Source organism: Carcharhinus amblyrhynchos, chromosome 16 (genome assembly GCF_965287045.1).
Source record: "Carcharhinus amblyrhynchos chromosome 16, sCarAmb.v2.hapA, whole genome shotgun sequence".
NCBI classification, from domain to species: domain Eukaryota; kingdom Metazoa; phylum Chordata; class Chondrichthyes; order Carcharhiniformes; family Carcharhinidae; genus Carcharhinus; species Carcharhinus amblyrhynchos.
The window spans coordinates 15,938,954-15,958,974 of record NC_137339.1 but is presented as its reverse complement, the minus strand read 5'-3'; positions in this window follow the sequence as shown (position 1 = coordinate 15,958,974).

Here is a 20,021-nt window from a genome sequence, read left to right as displayed (position 1 = left end):
CTGGTTTCCTCCCATAGTCTGAAAAACATGCTGGTTAGGTGCATTGGCCATGCTAAATTCTCCCTCGGTGTTATCTGAACAGGCACCAGAGTGTGCGACTAGGGGATTTTCAAAGTAACTTCATTGCAGTGTGAATGTAAGCCTACTTGTGACACTAATAAATAAACGGTGAAAACTCAAGTCATGTTTGTGTCTCTGCGTCTTGATCTCAGGTAGCACTGACTCACAAATCAAAATCAAAATCCTACCATTTCTCTATTATCCAATTATTGAAATGGATTTGACGTGCACTCAAATCCGTTTTTCCCAGTCCCCGCACAAAATGAAGTTTATTTCATTCAATATCAGATGAGGAGTACTCTCAAAGTTAACACAGATAAACTTCATTGCAAAGGTCATGCACTGCCCCACAATGTAGGTTACCTGGTTCAAAAACTGTTATCCATTGTCACAGTGTTGTTAAAGGCTCGCTGCTGTACACTGTGAGAAATCTAAAGAATTGTTGGAACTACTGAATGGAAGCTTTCAGAGTGACAGATTATGTTCAGTACACTCAGCCATCTGTAAAAACCTGACCTCGGGGGATCAGAAAAGAACAATCCTTTAATCAAACTATAAAAAACTCTTCAAAACAATGCAGCGAATGTAGCTATTCAATGAATAGGAAATGGAAATACCCACTGTAAACATGATTGAAAAATGCAGCCTTTGTTCATTTAGCCTTCCATGAGTAAAGAGTCTTCGGTTTCAGCTCGGAAAAAGAGATCAAATGCTCAAAAGCTCGCCATTTCATATATTTGATAAGCTGGCCACTGTGCCACCGTGCTACCCTGGATGAAATAGTAAAATTGGAAGTACAGCACAAATACAGGCCCTTCTACGCTCCCACCCTGCACCAATCACATTAATGTTTTGATGGAGGATCTTTGTCAAGTGTATTTCTGATGGCTTTTCTTTTCAGCATTCCACATTCTGATGCCGAGGCAGAGGGCCAGCCACATTGTTCAATCTAATGATGGGTTTTATGCTCAACAGGTGCCGGAGTGTGGCGACTGGGGGGATTTTTGTGGTGGCTTCATTGCAGTGTTGGTGTGGGCCTACTTGTGACACTAATGTACTGATGTAAAGTTTTTAAAAAATGCTCTTAAGGCATAAATAAGATGCTATTCCTTAACCTGTCCTGTGTTTTTTCTGTGAAACACATACGCACAGGAGCAAGAATGGTGGCATTGTGTAGAAATACTTGTTACTCAAGTTGTATGTTTAGGTTGGGTGAAGCAATTGTGTGAATTTCAATGGTTCGCCTGTTTAAAAATGCATGCGGTAGAAGTTGCAAGTCTTGGTGCTCTTCCCCGTTTGTGTACGTGCATGAGGTGCTTGGGTAGAGTCCAAAACTAGAGGACATTGGTTTTAGGTGAGAGGGCAAAGACTTAAGAGGGACCTGAGGGGCAACCCTTCCACACACAGAGGGTGATGCGTGTATAGAATGAGCTGCCAGAGGACGCGGTAGAAGTGGGTACAATTACAACATTTAAAATACATTTGGACAGGAACGTGGATGGGAAAGGTTGAGGGGGATATGGGCCAAATGCAGGCAAATGGGGCTAGTTCAGTTTAGGAAACTTCGTGGGCATGAACGAGTTGGGCCGAAGGGCCTGTTTCCATGCTGTATAGTACTATGACTCTATGATTCTAAGCAGCCCAGTGGCACAGTGGTTAGCACTGCTGCTTCACAGCTCCAAGGACCACGGTTCAATTCTGGCCAGGGTAACTATCTGTCTGGAGTTTGCACGTTCTCCCAGTGCCTGCGTGTGTTCCCTCGGATGCTCTTGTTTAGTCCCATATTCTAAAGAGGTTAGTTTAATTGGCCATGGTAAATTGCCACTTAGTGTCAGGAGAATTAGCAGGGTATATACACAGATTGTGGTCAGTGCAGGCTCCATGGGATGAATGGCCTCCTTCTGCATGGTAGCGATCTATGATTCAAAGCCTGGCATTAATTTACAAACATATGGGCTGTGATTTTCCTATCCAGCTGCACTAATTTTTTTAGCACAATGGGCCGGGAGATTGTCAAATGGTCATTCAAGTGTGATTTCAGGACAATTAGTGGGCCTGCGACTGAAGTCTCCGGGCCCGCTGGCATCTACCCCTAGCCGGAATGGTTCATTCCAGCGGGGTTTAGAGTAAATCCTCACTAACGGGGAGCAAGGGATGAGGAAATTGAGGCCCCCCCCCAGATTGTCGGCTGGTGGGCTAGGCCCTCTGGGTAGTAGCACCCTGGCAGCGCTAGCCTGTGCTCCCTGGCACTGCAGAAGGGGCAAAATGCCAATGCCCAGGGGACACCTTGGCACTGCCCATCAGGCATGGGATAGTGCCAAGGCAGTGGGGGTGGGACCTAGGGGCTGATCATTGGGGGTGGAAGTTCCCTCTATCACTTTGCATAGGGATTGGTGGGGGGAAGGAGGGAGGGCACCAATTGGGGTGTGCTGGGAAGTACGGGCAAGCCTGTTGGGGGGGATCAGCACTGTCGGGGGAGGGGTCAGGACTGCAGGTGGGGTAACCTTTGGGGGCTAGGGGATCGGCGGGTGGAGGGGGCTGGAGATCCGGGCGGGCCAGGAAGGGGGTCAGACCTGTGCCCAGGAATGATCAGGGGGCCAGCGATCAGGCTGTAGGGGTGGGGAGGACAGAGAGCTGGAATTGCAGAGGTCACAGGGCTGGTTCGCGCATGCACCAATCTTGGCACTGACAGATCGGCGCACGCGCAGTAGTGTGCTTCGATTCCCGGTTTGGTTCACTGTCTGCATGGATTTTCTCCAGGTGCTCCAGTTTCTTCCCACAGTCTCCAAGATGTGCTGATTAGGTATATTGACCCGAAAAGGAGTGTGGGAGCTAGGGGAATTTCACAGTAACTTCATTGCAGTGTTAATGTAAGCCTTACTTGTGACTAATAAATTAATAAACTTATAAACTGATTTCTGCCTCCCCACTGGGAATAGGCCCTGACCCCTTGTTTTTAATAATCTTCACACTGGTGACCTCTTGCGTGCACAGAATGTGGAAGATTCTTCTCTGAACTCCCACTGAAATAAATAACATTAATCACTCGTTTTCACATGAATTCACCACTCAGAACATTTTGGGAGAATTCCGGCCATGGTGGGCGCAGTGTAATAAATTAATATTTTCCACTTCTCTAAATGTTGCATTTTATTTATTCCTGATGTGTCAAATCATGTGTAAAACCAGCTATGTCAGATGTGGGTCAAAAAAACCAGAAAACTTTAATGATCAATAAGAGTTGGGCTTAGAAACCACAAGAAGTTTATAAAACAGGGTGGGATCCATGTGGATAATGATCTGTAACAATGACTGGGACAAGTATATGATGTGAGTCATCCTATTGGTTTTATTGTAAGCAAAAAGTAGTAGCATGTGTTTACTTTATAATTATGTTTAGCTTGAGGAGGGAAAGTTATGTTTTAGGGTTTTATCATAATGAACACTAATTTTAAACTTCTGCACCCCTGGTGACCAAATACCCGCCCTCCCCAACCCACTTGTGACCCCCCCCCCACCACCCCTCCCAAGGCATCTTCCCCTCCCTGGGAGTCCTGCCACTTACCTTAACACCAGCTCTGAGAAACGGTGCTGCAGTGCCTCTTCCGGCCTCTGCAGCGCTATGTCTGGAGGGGTGTTGACCATTGCTGTTAATCAACACTAATCTACGTCTAAAATGGTGTCAGGCCTGTTGGAGTGGACAGGGATATGTTCCCTTCCGGCTCGCCAGATGACAAGGGTTGAACTCCCCACCATCTGAATAACCCAGACTCATAATTATTGCATGGTGTGTCATTCCAATGCATGGTAATACGCAATTCTTCTGATTTCTGATCTCCGATCTTGGTTTTACCTCTGTTCTCTTGAAACCTTTGTCATCCATCTCACTGCTCACTATATACCAAAGATTTTGTGTCATTAGCAAATTCTGAAATTGTGATCTGTGCATCCAAGTCTAAGTTGTTAATATGGGTAAAGGAAAGCAATGGATCCTGGAACTAATCCCTGGACAATTCCACTGCCTCCAATTAAAAAAAACAACTGTTTGCCACTATGTTGGCAGAGTGGTTAGTGCTGTTGCCTCACAGCGCCAGGGACCTGGGATTGATTCCTGGATTGGGTCACCGTCTGTGTGGAGACTCGCACTTTCCTCTTGTGCCTGTATGGTGTCCTCTGGGTGCTCCAGTTTCCTTTCATAGTCCGAAAGACATACTGGTGAGGTGCATTGGCGATGCTCAATTCTCCTTCGGTGTACCTGAACAAGCATTGGACTGTGATAACTCGGGGATTTTCACAGGAACTTCATTGTTAATGTAAGCCTCCTTGTGACACTAATAAATAAACTTTAAACTACCCTTTAGTCAATTTTGTACTCTTGACAGCACTGGCCCATTTTATTCCTTGGGTTTCAACTTCACTGCAGCCAATTAGCACTGACTGATTGCCAACTTAAATCATGTCCTCAAGTGTCTGGAATGGAGCTTAAACCCATAACAATTGAAACCATTGCTCCATTCAAAGTTCTTTGCTTATACTTGGATACAAATAAGTGATATTTCAACATTCCTTCTCTGTTGCAAATGTCAGTGTGAAATACCGAGCCATGAAGTCACTCAAACTGTCATTTCCTGGAGCTCCTTCCCCTTTTGTAGGAAAAGTTAAATCTGATCTTTTTTTATTTTCATAAAGGTTGAGCAATGAATGAAATGCCTTGCCAGGAGAGCGAAACATTAACGAATTAACGAAGCAATGAGATGTTGCAATTAGAAAATGTCAGCTTCAGTATTCTTGAAGAATGAGATCAAATGTCTCTGAGGGTGTCTTTCATTTGAACCTATCTTGTGAAAACTCATCTTCCTGGCCACTTTAGTTTGCTCTTGGAATGGCACTATGCCACTTTGTCATGCCGGGACCTCTTTAGGCTGGACTCCTGCAGGGATCAACAGTTCAGCCCACCCATTGAGATGACCCTTTGCCTTGAATTTGGAATGTGGTCTTGGTCCAGCTGAATTTAACATGTATGCTCCACAACTCTCCCATTGACAACACAACTGCACAGCAACTTTTCAAGTCCTTAGTTTCTGCTCTGAGGCAATTCAGTTTTAGTCTGTTTGCATTCCTGTAAAGTTTCAGAATGTCTTCCTACATTAAAGGCGTTATATATATGCAAATTCATGGGAGGGGAGGGGGCAATTAAAATAGAATCATAGAATCCCTACAGTGCAGAACGAGGCCATTCAGCCCATCAGATCTGTACCAACCACAATCCCACCCAACCCTATAATCCCATGCATTTACCCTAGCTAGTCACCCTGATACTAAGGGGCAATTTGGCATGGCCAATCCACTTAACCTGCACATCTTTGGACTGTGGAAGGAAACCGGACCACCTGGAGAAAACCCACGCAGACACGGGGAGAATGTGCAAACTCCACACAGACAGTGATCCAAGCTGGGAATCGAACTTGGACCCCTGGCACTGTGAGGCAGCAGTGCTAACCACTGTGCCACCGTGCCAGCGGGATTCTCCAATCCCGCTGGGCAGTGCCCCCACCTCCCGTGGTTTTGGCAACACTGTGGGGTGGCATGAATGGGAAATCCTATTGACAACAGCGGGATCAGGGAATCCCACCGCCAGCCGACTGCGTGTTGCCTCCTGCCACCGAGAAACACACGGCTGGCAGCCCGGAGAATTCCCCACCTCGTTCATGCACTTGAACACAGAGGCAGCTTACTTTGAATATTCTGCCAGGGCAGGTGGCAATTGCACTTGGCAATTTTTGATTTTCATTGTCAGGTATTCAAACTCACAAAATGTAATTTGGACAGCTAATGCAATAACAGATGAGCAAAGTCATCACCGTCAATCTTCTCATTACGGGTAAGTACATTGCAAGTTTTGTAAATGACATATAAGGCAGGAATGCTTTTCAAAAATTCAACGATGTAGTAGAAATCTTGCATAGCCGACTTGCATTTTTGAGGTTATTTTAAGATCGTCTCAGTGAAGAAATGATTGATGTTAAAAAAAACTCAACTTCTCTCTAAAATGAAAAGAATGAATTGAATAGCTCTGCACTGCAAGAGAGCACAGAATTTGGAATCAGTTGAATACAGGGATTAATATTGGATTACTTGTGAAACCTGAATCCTTGTCTGATGTTAAATTGCAGAGCACGGAGCAATCACCATGATTTGTAACATGTACTATGTAGTATTTCAGGATTTCCCACAACAAATATTTGAAGCAGTTACTTTAAATGCTGTGTATCCTCACGAGTCTAAGAAGCATCCAGGAACATATAAGTCTCACGTCAAGTTGTTTCCTCCAGTCACTAAACGGATGACAGAAGCAACGGTAGTGTGGCATGCTGGAAATCAGCTAAAAATGCTGGAAATACTCAGCAGGTCTGGCAGCACCACTGACTTACCTGAACGCACCTTTCATCGATTCAATTGGAAAGCCTTTCATCTCTATTTGGCTGCATTGCAGGGTTAGGAAGAGAGAAACGTAGATGACAAAGGGCCGCCAGAACACTGTGAATAAGTTAAAATGAGAACAGACTGCAGCAACTAAAGGTTTGACCATGAAAAATCAGACAGTAATGCAAAGGAATTCTGGCATTTAATGTATGTAAAGTGGTATCCTGCTGTTCTTAGTAGTATTATATGCTGATATAATATTTTAAATTCAACTGAGGGAACCTGATCAAAACTTTTACTTTGCACGTTTGCTTTACTGAAGAATAAAGTAATGATTTGAAACACTTTGAGGGGAATTATGGGAATCATAGTTGGTGGCGGGGAGTGGACCATGCAAATGTCTGTTGACCCCAGGCAGGATTTTCCAGTTTTGGAGCAAGTGTGGCTGGAAAATCCTGCGCCTTAGTCTGGAGTTAACAAAGCCAGTTTCAGAGTGATTAAAGAAATGTCTCTTGAGGAGAAACAGACAGCTGTTGTTCCTGCAGATAACTTACAATGTGAGTCAATCCCATAACATAAAACACTTAGAATCCCTTGAGTGCAAAAAGAGACCATTTGACCCATCGAACATACACTGACTCTCTGTCAGAGCATCTTACTCAGGTCCATGCTCTGCCCTATCCCTGTAACCCCACACATTTATCCCACTAATCCCCCTAATCTACAAATCTTTGGACACTAAGGAGTAATTTACCATGGCCAATTCACCTAATGTGCACATCTTTGGAATGTGGGAGGAAACCTGAGCACCTGGATAATAGTGAAGGAGGCACAGGCATCATGTATGACATTCCATCGATGAAGACCAGTCATATATTTACCAGAATTGTCACTTATAATGAGCAACGTAAACTGAGAATATGTTAAATTTATCTCTCTTCAACAACAAAAGAATTTTTTTCTGAAATTCTAAATCCCATACAGACTATCTTTCCATTACCTTTTATTTGTCAAAAACTATATTTATCCCCTTAAAATTCAGGTAACTTCCCCAGATATATGAGTTGTTATCAATTTATTCAATCAATTAAATATCAGAAACAGTAGTGCCTGCAATTAAGTGTAACTAATCACTTCAGTTCAAAAGATAACAGGAGTTAAACTCTTCCACAAAGACAAAATCTTTGGGTTTCAGTTATTACTATGTTATGATAAACAATCTTAAAGTTGCTAGACTTGTTTGATAGCTGTAATCCACGATTCACCTATTTTAAAATACAAAACACAAAAGAAAACACAAAAGATAGGCTGGGCGAATGGGCCAGGAAATGGCAAATGGAATTTAATGTTGGCAAGTGCGAGGTGGTCCACTTTGGTAGGAATAATGGTAGGAAGGATTATCACTTACGTGGCGAAAAACTGCAGCAGGCGACGGTGCAGAGGGACCTCGGGGTCCTTGTGCATGAGTCGCAAAAACCCAGCTTGCAGGTGCAGCAGGTGATCAGGAAGGCAAATGGGATGCTGGCCTTCATAGTGAGGGGGATTGAATATAAAAGTAGGGAGGTCTTGCTGCGGCTGTATAGGCCGCAGCTGGAGTACTGTGTGCAGTTTTGGGCGCCGTACTTATGCAAGGATATTTTGGCCTTGGAGGGAGTGCAGAGGAGGTTTACTAGGCTGATGCCGGAGTTGAGGGGGTTGAGCTATGAGGAGAGGCTGAATAAACTAGGCTTGTACTCGTTAGAGTTTAGAAGAATGAGGGGAGATCTCATTGAGACGTATAAGATGTTGAATGGGATGGATAGGATAGAGGTGGAGAGACTCTTCCCGCTCAGAAAGGATAATAGGACTAGGGGGCACAGCCTCAAGATAAAGGGGGGACGGTTTAGAACGGAGTTGAGGAGGAACTTCTTCACTCAAAGGGTGGTGAATCTCTGGAATTCTCTGCCCGTTGAAGTGGTGGAGGCTGCCTCGCTAAATATTTTTAAGACGCGGGTTGATGGGTTTTTGATAAGAGAGGGGATTAAGGGTTATGGGGAGAGGGCGGGAATGTGGAACTGAGCCACGACAGATCAGCCATGATCTTATTGAATGGCGGGGCAGGCTCGAAGGGCTAGATGGCCTACTCCTGCTCCTATTTCTTATGTTCTTATGAAAAGTTTGGCTTTGAGCCAAATGAGTCAATTTGGTCCAGAAATCTTTCTCAAATTAAAAAAAAGTCATAACCTCCATTGTATATTTGATTTGATTTGCTTTATTATTGTCATGCCATAGAATCACAGAATCCTTACAGTGCAAAAAGTGGCCATTCGGCCTATCGTGTCTGCACCAACAGCAATCCCTCCCAGGCCCGATTCCCATAACGTCACGTATTTACCCTGACACTAAGGATCAATTTAGCATAGCCAATTAACCTAACCTGCACATCTTTGGACTGTGGGAGGAAACCAGAGCACCTGGAGGAAACTCACGCAGACACAGGGAGAATGTGCAAGCTCCACACAAACAATGATCCAAGGCCGGAATTGAACTTGGGTCCCTGGCACTAACCACAGTGCTAATTGTGATACAATGATTGTGTAGTGTGATACAAAGAGAAGTATTGTTTCTTGTGTGCTATACAGACAAAACATACCGTTCATAGATTACATAGGGGAGAAGGGAAGGAGAGGGTGTAGAATGTAGTGTTAAAGGGTGGGATTTTCTGGCTGTGCTCATCCCAAAGCTGGAAAATCATGCCTGAGATCAATGGACCTTTGCATGTTCCTTCCCACCTACTACGATTCCTGTGGTCAACAGGACAAGAAAGTTCTGTCCAAAGTCACAGATAGGGTGTAGAGAAAGATCAGCTTAATATATGGTAGGTCCATTCAAAAATCTAATGGCAGCAGGGAAGAAGCTGCTCTTGAATAGTTTGGTATATGAATTCTCAATCAGAAAATTAGATGTTTAATGAATCAATTGGAAAATAGTGAAATCTTTGCTAGTTATTTGATTTGATTTGATTTATTATTGTCACATATATTAGCATACAATGAGAAATATTGTTTCTTGGGCGCAATACTGAAGAGCATACCACTCATTGAGAAGGAAAAGAGAGAGTGCAGAATGTAACGTCACAGTCATAGCTAGGGCGTAGAGAAAGATTAACTTAATGCAAGGTAGGTTCATTTAAAAGTCTGACGGCAGCAGGGAAGAAGCTGCTCTTGAGTCAGTTGATATGTAACCTTAGACTTGTATCTTTTTCCCAATGGAAGAAGGTGGAAGAGAGAATGTCCGGGGTGCATCAGGTCCTTAATTAATGCTTTGCCGAGGCAGTGGAAAGTGTAGCCAGAGTCAATGGATGTGAGGCTGGTTTGCGTGACGTATTGGGCTACATTCACAACATTTTGTAGCTTCTTGCAGCCTTGAGGGGAGCAGGAGCCATACCAAGCTGTGAAAGAATGCTTTCTATAAAAAAGGACCACAAGTTTACAAATATAATGGCATCATCACAACATCTTAAAAAAATGGAGAAACGAAGGAGGGAGCACATGAGCACTGCTGAGCTTTCAATCCATTTCTTGTTTCCACATTTTTAACCCTGAGCTCAAACTGGTTATTTTTAAATTCCAGTTTAAAATCTTTGATTTTGGATTTTCCATTTGCTTTCTCGGAATTGTATTCAAAGGTACTTTCGAAATATATATCATCTATATGCCTATTTTTCTGGAGCAGTAATTGTGGCCAGCAATTATACCCATGGTGAAGGAATTTCAAACATTTATCTTGTTTCAAATTACACTTTTAATCCAGCTCACAGCTCCCACTTGATTTTAAACTCAGTATTGGAACTCCTATTGCAAAATCAAAAATCAAAATCAAAATCACAATTCGGGGGGCAAAAAATGAAGAATTTAAGCTAGCAATACGATGAAGAAAATCCACACAAATTCTTTGTCACACACACACACACACACACACACACACACACACACACACACACGGCAGGTCCCTACAGTGCAGAAGGAGGCCATTCAGTCCATCAAGCCTGAAACAATTCCACCCAGGCTCTATTCCCATGAACATACATAATTACTCTGCTAACTACCCTCACACTAAGGGACAATTTAGTATGACCAATCAACCTAACTTGCCATCTCTGGACTGTGGGAAGAAACACAGTAAGAAGTCTCACAACACCAGGTTAAAGTCCAACAGATTTACTTGGTGGCAAAAGCCACTAGCTTTCGGAGCGCTCGCTGCTCCTTCGTCTGGTGAGTGGGAGTTCCGTTCACAAGTAGGGCATATAAAGACACAAACACAATTTACAAAATAATGGTTGGAATGCGAATCTTTACAAGCAATTGTATTTTGTACTGTGGGAGGAAACTCACACAGACATGGGGAGAGTGTGCAAACTCCACACAGACAGTGACCCGAGGTGAGAATTGAACTTGGGCTCCTGGGGCTGTGAGGCAGCAGTGCAAACTACTGTGTCACCGTGCCGCGTATCATCTCCATAGCATTTTGCTTCCATTCAATTTAAATGATTTAAACTGAAATTAAAATAAAGCATTCAAAGAAAACAAAGGAAATAGATTAGAAATAGATTCTTCTTTCTTCAAAATCTGTAATTGAAATTCAAAGGAAGAGATAAATTCTCAAGAAATTAAAAATAAATTGAAGTTTAACTCTTTCACTGCGTGCCACCTCTCGCCATGGGAAACATGCTGTGGAGAAACCAGAAAATCCCCCCACACAGTATGAGTTTAAAACTTTTCTTGGGCTCTGATTGTTAATGCCCTTTTTAAAATTCCAGCATGTTCACACAAGATGAAGAGAAAAGATATTTCAAGAGTGAAGGTAGTTGCCACTTTAGTGAACAATACTACAGTACAAAGGACGTCTTGTGGTGCAGGAGTTGTGTCCGACCTCTGGGTTTGAAGCTGTGGACACATGATGGCTATGAAAGATGAGTTCATTTCGTGGCTGAACAGGTTCATTACCAGCCTGTAAATCCTTCCAACACGTCTGATGGCAGGTGATAAGAGGGGGGAGTTTCCTAACTAGCCATTCTGCAGAAGGCACCAGAAAACCACAACTGTATTTTGCCGAGCATAGTCATGGCCAAATCCGATGAATGTCCATGGAAGCCCTCAAGGGCAGAATACTCAAGGGGAAGGAGTACAGTACAGTAGGGAGTTGGCTCAGTTACAGCGCTCTCAGTCTTTGGGTCAAAGAGTTTAAACCCCACTTCAGACACTCAAGCACATTATTTAGACTGGGAGAAAACTGTTTTGTTGGAGGTATTGTTTTTTAGTGCAAACATTAAAGTGAGGCCCATTTGCCTGTTCCTTAGCTAGGGACAAAAGATCTGGCCTACATTTATCTCTCATCCAATATCACTGCAACAGATCTCCCGGTTAGATATCCCATTGTTTACTTTCTGTGGGAGCTTGCTGTGCACATGTTGTTTGTTGAATTTGGCCGGATAACAACAATGACTGCATTTCAAACACAATTCGATGGCTAAGAAACCCTTTTGAAGTTCTGAGAACATGAAAAGTGGCCAGAAATGCCGATTCTTTCAGCACAAAGGTTTGTATGTTTCAAAATTGTATCAATGGGCGAAGTATCCTTGCAACAATTTCCTTTAATATTGCTCCTTTAATGTAACAAAAACATCCCAAAACTCATTCTTTACTGTAGCATTTGAGCTAGCGGGCAAATACAGAGGTGAAGAGAAATTCAATTTTGTCTCTGCACGAACAACAGTCAGTTTGGAAATTCAAAGGCAATGAGTAAAAACACCCATGTGAAGAGACTGTCCATACCTAGATGGAGGATGAATTGTTTAGATATCATAGAATCACAGAATCTAATCATAGAATCCCTGCAGTGCAGAAGGAGGCCATTTGGCCCATCGAGCCTGCACCCATCAAAATCCCATCCAGGCCCTATTCCTGTAACCCGACATATTTAACCTGACACGAAGGGGCAATTGAGCATAGCCAGTCAGCCTAACCCACATGCCTTTGGACTGTGAAACCAGAGTACCCAGAGGAAACCCACACAGACACGGGGAGAATGTGCAAACTCCACATAGACAGTCATCTGAGGACAGAACATCATAAATCAAAATGAAAACTAAAGATTGGTCTATTAATTATAGTACAACAGAGTTGGAGGCTATAAAGATTAGAACGTATGATGGAATTTTCCTTTCTTTCTTCTCAGAGCCGCAGCAGGTGAGAAAAGTGGTATGTAGTTTGCCAGTTGAACAGTGGGCTTTTCTCTCCATATTGTCCAGCATCACGCTGGCGGGAGGGGCCTGAAAAAGCCAGCAATACCTGGTTTCCAAAGATCACATCAGCAAGGGAGGAGATCCCAATGTGAGGGGAACAAGACAACAAGAAGGCTCTATAGTTAGATGTCAATGCATTAAAATGAGGTTCTCGACCTTCCTGGGTGGGAACATCATTACCTCAGGGACTGAGGATGATTGGGAGATGGGTACTCAGTTTAACTCTGTTGGCTAAGTGGCTAGTTCGCGATTCAGTGACACCAACAGCGCAGGTTCAAATCCTGTACTGGTTGAGGTTATTCATGAAGGCCCCGCCTTCTCAACCTTGCCCTGTGCCTGACGTGTGGTGATCCTCAGGTTAAAGCACCTCCCCCTCAAAGGTCACCTGGCACTATGGCAACTTTAGCTTGACCTTACCAGTGACTTCTGTGTCCAAATTAAAGTTTGTAGGATGGCCAGTAACCAAGATGTCCACATTCCAGGGTGAAACCCCAGGACTTTTGCCCTCACTCATGGTTGTGTATGCTGTTAGTGTGCAAGCTCAATCTTGTAAACCCTCTTGCGATCTTCTGTGCATTTTGATGAATTGGCTTCCCAAAGTGTCCTATTGAAAACATTGAGCTGAAATTGTCAGACATCGATCACATACGTAGGGACGCTTTGCTCCACAATGCTGGCATAGCCTCCCATTGTCAGTTAAGGTATTGCTTCCCGTGGCCTGGAATGTCCCTATTTTTGGACAGTGGGGTTTACCTTGTACCACAGTTTTGCTTTCTCTCCTTAATATAGACGGACGTTGCCGATAGTCTGAATTGCCCAAACTGAAATCCAGCATTAGGGGAGGCAATGGCCTGGTGGTATTCTCGCTAGACTATTAATCCAGATACTCAGCTATTGTTCTGGGGTCCTATGTTTGAATCCCACCACAGCAAATGGTGGAATTTTAATTCATAAACAGTCTGGAATTAAGAATCTACTGATGACCATTGTCAATTGTTGGAAAAAACCCACCTGGTTCACTAATGTTCTTTAGGGAAAGAATATTAGAATTATTGAATCTCTACAGTACAGAAGGAGGCCATTTGTTCCATCAAGTCTGCACTGAACACAATCCCACCCAAGCCTTACTTCCGTAACTCCACACATTTACCTTGCTAATCTCCCCGACAGTAGGGTTAATTTAGCATGGTCAATCAACCTAACCTGCACATCTTTGGACTGTGGGAGGGAATCAGAGCAGCCAGAGGAAACCCAGGGAGTCACGGGGAGAAACGCCACACAGACAGTGACTCTATGCCAGAATTGAACCTGGGTCCCTTGTGCTGTGAGGCAGCAGTGATAACCACTGTACCACTGTGCCGCCCCTAAATCTGCTGTTCTTTTTTAGTCTGACCAATGTGTGGCTCCATAACCACAGCATCATGGTTGATTTCCCACCACCTTCCAAGGGCAACTAGAGATGGGCAATAAATGAGGTACACAGTAAAAAGTCTGACAACACCAGGTTTTAGTCCAACCGATTTATTTGATAGTAAACGCACAAGCTTTCGGGTTAGTCTCTAAACTGTCTGTGCTTTATATGCTCTGTCTGAGGCCAGAACTCTCCATTCACCTGACGAAGGGATTAACCCGAAAGCTTGTGCGTTTACTATCAAATAAATAGGTTGGACTAAAACCTGGTGTTGTCAAACTTTTTACTGTGTTTACCTCAGTCCAACGCCGGCACATCCACACAATAAATGATGACCAGCCACTGATGTCCATGAAATTAAAAAAAGGACCGAGATTGCTGGTTTTGATTCACTATATCACTTTCTTTCATTAACTTGAGAACATCAGCCGTAATGTGTTATTTTAATGAGTTTTATGTTTGAATTCTTATCAATGTGGAAGTTACGTTTTTGTGATCTAACATCTCTGTAATTCTGTTTGATGTGTAGATTTCCAAGCATAAATTGAAGATGAAAGAAATGCTGTGGAACAACAAGGAAAAAAATAATTTTGGTAAGGTGAGAATAAAATCTTTCTTTGGTCTTTGTTGTTGGCTGTTGAAGTGATTTTGAAAAGTATGTGGGTTGAAGATTGAATATCTTGTACATATTCTATAAATGATACACACACTGTTAACTGCAGAACTAAACTGAAGAAGGGTTAAGTGATGAACTTAAGTCATGAAGTGATTTCGTAGTTGTGTATGTCCTGCTCATGATTAGGGTAAAAGCCACATTGTTTGGCTCACAAATGATTTACTTAACCACAGTGTGGCAGGGTGGCACAGTGGTTAGCACTGCTGCCTCATAGCGTCTTGGACCTGGGTTCAATTCCTGGCTAGGGTTACTGTCTGAACGGAATCTACATGTTCTCCCCGAGGGTTTCGTCTGGGTGCTCCAGTTTCCTCTTACAGTTCGAAAGCTGAGCTGGTTAGGTGCATTAGCCATGCTAAATTCTCCCTCATTGTACCCGAACAGGCCCTGGAGTGCGACAACTGGTGGATTTTCACAGTAACTTCATTGCAGTGTTGTTAATGTAAGCCTACTTGTGACACTGATGACTAAGCACTACTAAACATAATCTCTACCATGAGTATAGCATAAATCATGAATAAAATAAAATCTGAACTAAGACAAACTTAGAAGAGTATTAATGCATGCCACGGAGCTATCTGATGTAGTAGCCAACCTCTGCTTTAACCAGTGACGGAGAGAATTCTAACTAGGAACTGGAAAAGATTTCCATGTTTGAATCATAGGATCCCTACAGTGCAGAAAAGAAACCATTCTCCCATCGAGTCTGCATCAATTCTGGCAGAGCATTTGATTTGATTTCTTATTGTCACATGTACTAATATATAGTGCAAAGTATTGTTTCTTGCGCACTATACAGATAAAACATACCATTTATAGAGAAGGAAACAAGAGAGTGCAGAATGTAGTGTTACAGTAATAGCTAGGCTGTAGAGAAAGATCAACTTAATGCAAAGTAAGTCCATTCAAAAGTCTGATGGCACCAGGGAAAAAGCTGTTCTTGAGTCGGTTGGCATGTGACCTCAGACTTTTGTATTCTTTTTCCGACGGAAGAAAGTGGAAGAGAGAATGTTCAGGGTGCGAAGCGTCCTGAATTATATTGGGTGGATTTCTGAGTTAATGATCATAGACACTTTTTAAGCACCTTCATCACCTTGTCCCACTTTGCTCAGCCATTAAGAAGAATTATATTTTAAAGAAAGAATCTCCCTGTCACCACTTACTTTAAAATCACTGCTCAGTTTAACATTGCTTTAGTTTATTTGCTTCTCCTCACTCTTAGAAGATCTAAGTCCATTCAAAAGTCTGATGACAGCAGGGACGAAGCTGCTCTTGAGTCGGTTGGTATGTGACCTCAGACTTTTGTATCTTTTTCCCAGCAGAAGAAGGTGTAAGAGAGAATGGCTGGGATGCTTACCCCGACCGTCTCCCACTTCCAATCCCCATAACCTCCATACATTTCCTATGACTAATCCATCTAACCTGAACATCTTGGGACAATAAGGACCAATTTAGCATGGCCAGTACACTTAACCTGCACATCTTTGAACCATGGGAGGAAACCAGAGCACCCAAAGTAAACTGATGTTCACTTAGGAAGAATCTTAACAGAGAACGTCTTTAGTTAATGTTCCACCCAAATCACCATTGTTATCCCCAGCCCCTAGGAAAAATAGAATTCCATCACTGCCTTTGGCCTTACTTCAAAGGAACACTATCCATCAGTTTTAGTAGTCTGTTAGCTAGGGATCTGAGGTTAGCCAGCAACAATCACAAATGAATTTAAGTTTGAGTTTATAATCTTCATTTTACATTATTTTATGAACAACCACCAATTTCCACCCCTCCACCAAACCAACTTCAGCCTACATCCATATGCTAATCTCAGTTTGAAAACAAAACACACCATTCACATGAAAGGAGGAAAAAGATACATTAAAGACCAAAAAATATTAAAGTAGAACAAGAAAAAAATACTTTAACTTCCAAAATTCCAATTTCCTTTAGGAAGAGAACAGAAGTTCCATATAGCTTCAAGGTGCATTGTCACCTTACCATTCTCCCTATGTCTATACAGCACAGTGTGATCTCGATATGGTAGTAGAATATTTATATAACTAATCTGTTCCTGCCTCTCCATTTGCCCTGGTATGGATTTGATCTCCCTCCATCCTCTTGTCTTAGTTATCTATCTGTAAACACCGAATTGTAGTCCTGGGCAATGTGAAAAAGAGTGAATGGGAGAGAGAAAAATGCTCAGGAAAGAAAGGCCAGCAATGGTAAAGTCATAGGGATTTACAGGATGGAAACAGGCCCTTTGGCCCAAGTTGTCCATACTGCACTTTTTTTTAAGCACTGAGTTCATCCCTATTGCCTGCATTTGGCCCTTTTCCCTCTATATCCATCTTACCCATTTAACTCTCTAAATGCTTGTTAAAAGGCAAAATTACCTCTGGCAGCTTGTTCCAGACACTTACTCCCACTATGTGAAAAAAGTGCCCCTCTAGACCCTTTTGTATCTCTCCCTCTCTCACCTTAAACCTATGCCCTCTAGTTTTAGACTCCCCTACCTTTGGGAAAAGTCTTTGACTAGCTGGCTGATCGATGCCTCTCATTATTTTATAGACCTCGATAAGATCATCCCTAAGCCTGCTATGCTCAAGTGAAAAAAGTCCCAATCTATCCATCCTCTCCTTGAAACTCAAACCATCAAGTCCCAGTAGCAGAAAAGTAAATCTTTTCTGTACTCTTTCTAATTTAATAACGTCCTTTCTACAGTAGGATGACCAGAACTGAACACGGTATTCCAAGTGTGGCCTCACCAATGTCTTGTATAACTGTAACCCCCATGACTTGCCTGGGTTTGCAAAACCTCACTTACTGTACTGTCTGGAGACAATACACATCTCTGTAACCTGTGATCAGTGCTCCTTCCACTCACATTGTCAGCCACTTCAGGTTTTGAACAGCAGGTTAGGTGTAAGGATTCGCATTCTAATCAGTAATCTCTAAACTGTCTGTGCTTTATATGCTCTGTCTGAGGCCAGAACTCTCCATTCACCTGACGAAGAGGCAGTCCCCTCGAAAGCTTGTGAGTATTATCAAATAAATCGGTTGGACTAAAACCTGGTGTTGTCAGACTTTTTATTGTATAACTTCAACAAGGCATCCCAACTCCTGTATTCAATGTTCTGACCAATGAAACCAAGAAGGAAGAATGGTGATCAGGAAAGCTCATAAGTGATCAGGTGGGAACAGAGTGATCATATAGATGGAGATGGTCTTGAGGAAACAAAGTGAGGATCTGTAATGATCTTTGGTACTGCAGTAGAGCTAGAAGGAGCAATTCAGAACCTTTAAGTTCCTTATTTAAAGGAATATGTATCTTTCTGATGGCTGCCTCCACTGGCCCCTTTAAGGATTGCTTACTGACCACATTTCCTGAATGCAGACAGTTAATTTTGCAAGGGAGCCTTAGGTAGTTCACAATTTGTATATACAAAGGAGCTAACACCCACTTCTGGCTCCAGATCTGTATTTCTACCTTTTCTATATGTGTGGAGCTCACTTGTCTGATTGGACTCTTGGGTGCCCTCTCTGAAAAGAAAACATGTGAAGTGCCATTGACTTTCTTGAACCCCATTCAATAATAGCACTTAATTGTGTAATTAATCTAACTGAAACAACTGCCTTTTCAACTTGAGCTCATAAATGCCTTCAGACTGGCACAGATCAAAGCTGAAAAGTTATACATTGAAGCATCTGTAACTGGGAATCTCAAGGAGCACACCATTAGACAACGAGCAGAAAGATTCAAGCTCCTCACCCTGTCAAGGAGAGTCTTGCTACTCAAGTTGTCCTTAGCTGTTCTGGTTTGCTGCAATTACACCCCGCAAGATCGTTGGATAGATAGAAAAGGGGTAGCTTCAGTGGCACGGTGGCACATTGGTTAGCACTGTTGTCTCACAGTGCCAGGGATCCGGGTTAGTTTCCAGCCTTGAGTGACTGTCGGTTTGGAGTTTTCACATTCTCCCCAAGTCTGCGTGCATTTCCTCTGGGTGCACTGGTTTCTTCCCACAGTCCAAAAATGTGAAGGTTAGGTTGATTGGCCACGCTAAATTGCCACTTAGTGTCTAAAGGTATGTAAGTTAGGGATAATGGGGATAGAACATAGAACATTACAGCACAGTACAGGCCCCTCGGCCCGTGATGTTGCGCTGACCTGTGAAACCAATCTAAAGCCCATCTAACCTGCTCTATCCCTATATCATCCATATGTTTATCCAATGACCATTTAAATGGCCTTAATGTTGGCAAATCCACTACTGTTGCAGGCTGGGCATTCCATGCCCTTACTACTCTCTGAGTAAAGAACCTACCTCTGACATCCGTCCTATATCTATCACCCCTCAGTTTAAAGCTATGTCCCCCCGTGCTAGCCATCTCCATCCGAGGAAAAAGGTTCTCACCATCCACCCTATCTAATCCTCCGATCATCTTCTATGCCTCTATTGAGACCTGGATAAGATGCTCTGTTGGAGAATCAGTGCAGACTTGAAGGACTGAATGACCTCCTTCTGTGCTGTAGAGATTCTATGATCTATGAACCATGATAGAAGGTGGAACAGGAAAAAGTGTCCATGCAGAACTAATTGTTTACTTCAGAAGAATCTTAATAGATAACATTTTTAGTTAACGTACCACTCAATTCACAACAGCTCTCCCCAGCCCCAAGGGAAAATAGAACTCCATCACTATACTGGCCTTACTTCAAATGAATATCACTGCATTTCTGCACAATTATCTTGTTGTACCTTACCCCAACTGATGTGGAGTTCCTGGTCTGCAGTAAATGAATGAACGTCCAGGTCCAGTTTAAAGATGGCACCTGGATATTGAAGCTTATGTGGTGACAAGGGGCAGATGAATCACCGCTTGACCCACCAGGTGATTTGATGTGCTCTTTGTGGATACATAACTAATGAAAGGCAGAAGATCTGGTGCAAAAACCTGCCCTACCCACCCAAAAGAATCAGACCAGTTACCCAGCCTGATGCTCCACATAGCCTCCAAAGTGGAAAATTCTGCCAAATATTATAGGAACCAATTTTTTATTTCAGGATTTTTGTTCCCACTGAATTCAAACTTTCAAATTACACAGGTGACATTTTAATTCACATTCTCTGTACGATTATATCATTCCCCTGAATTTCTAGTCCAATAAAATGGTC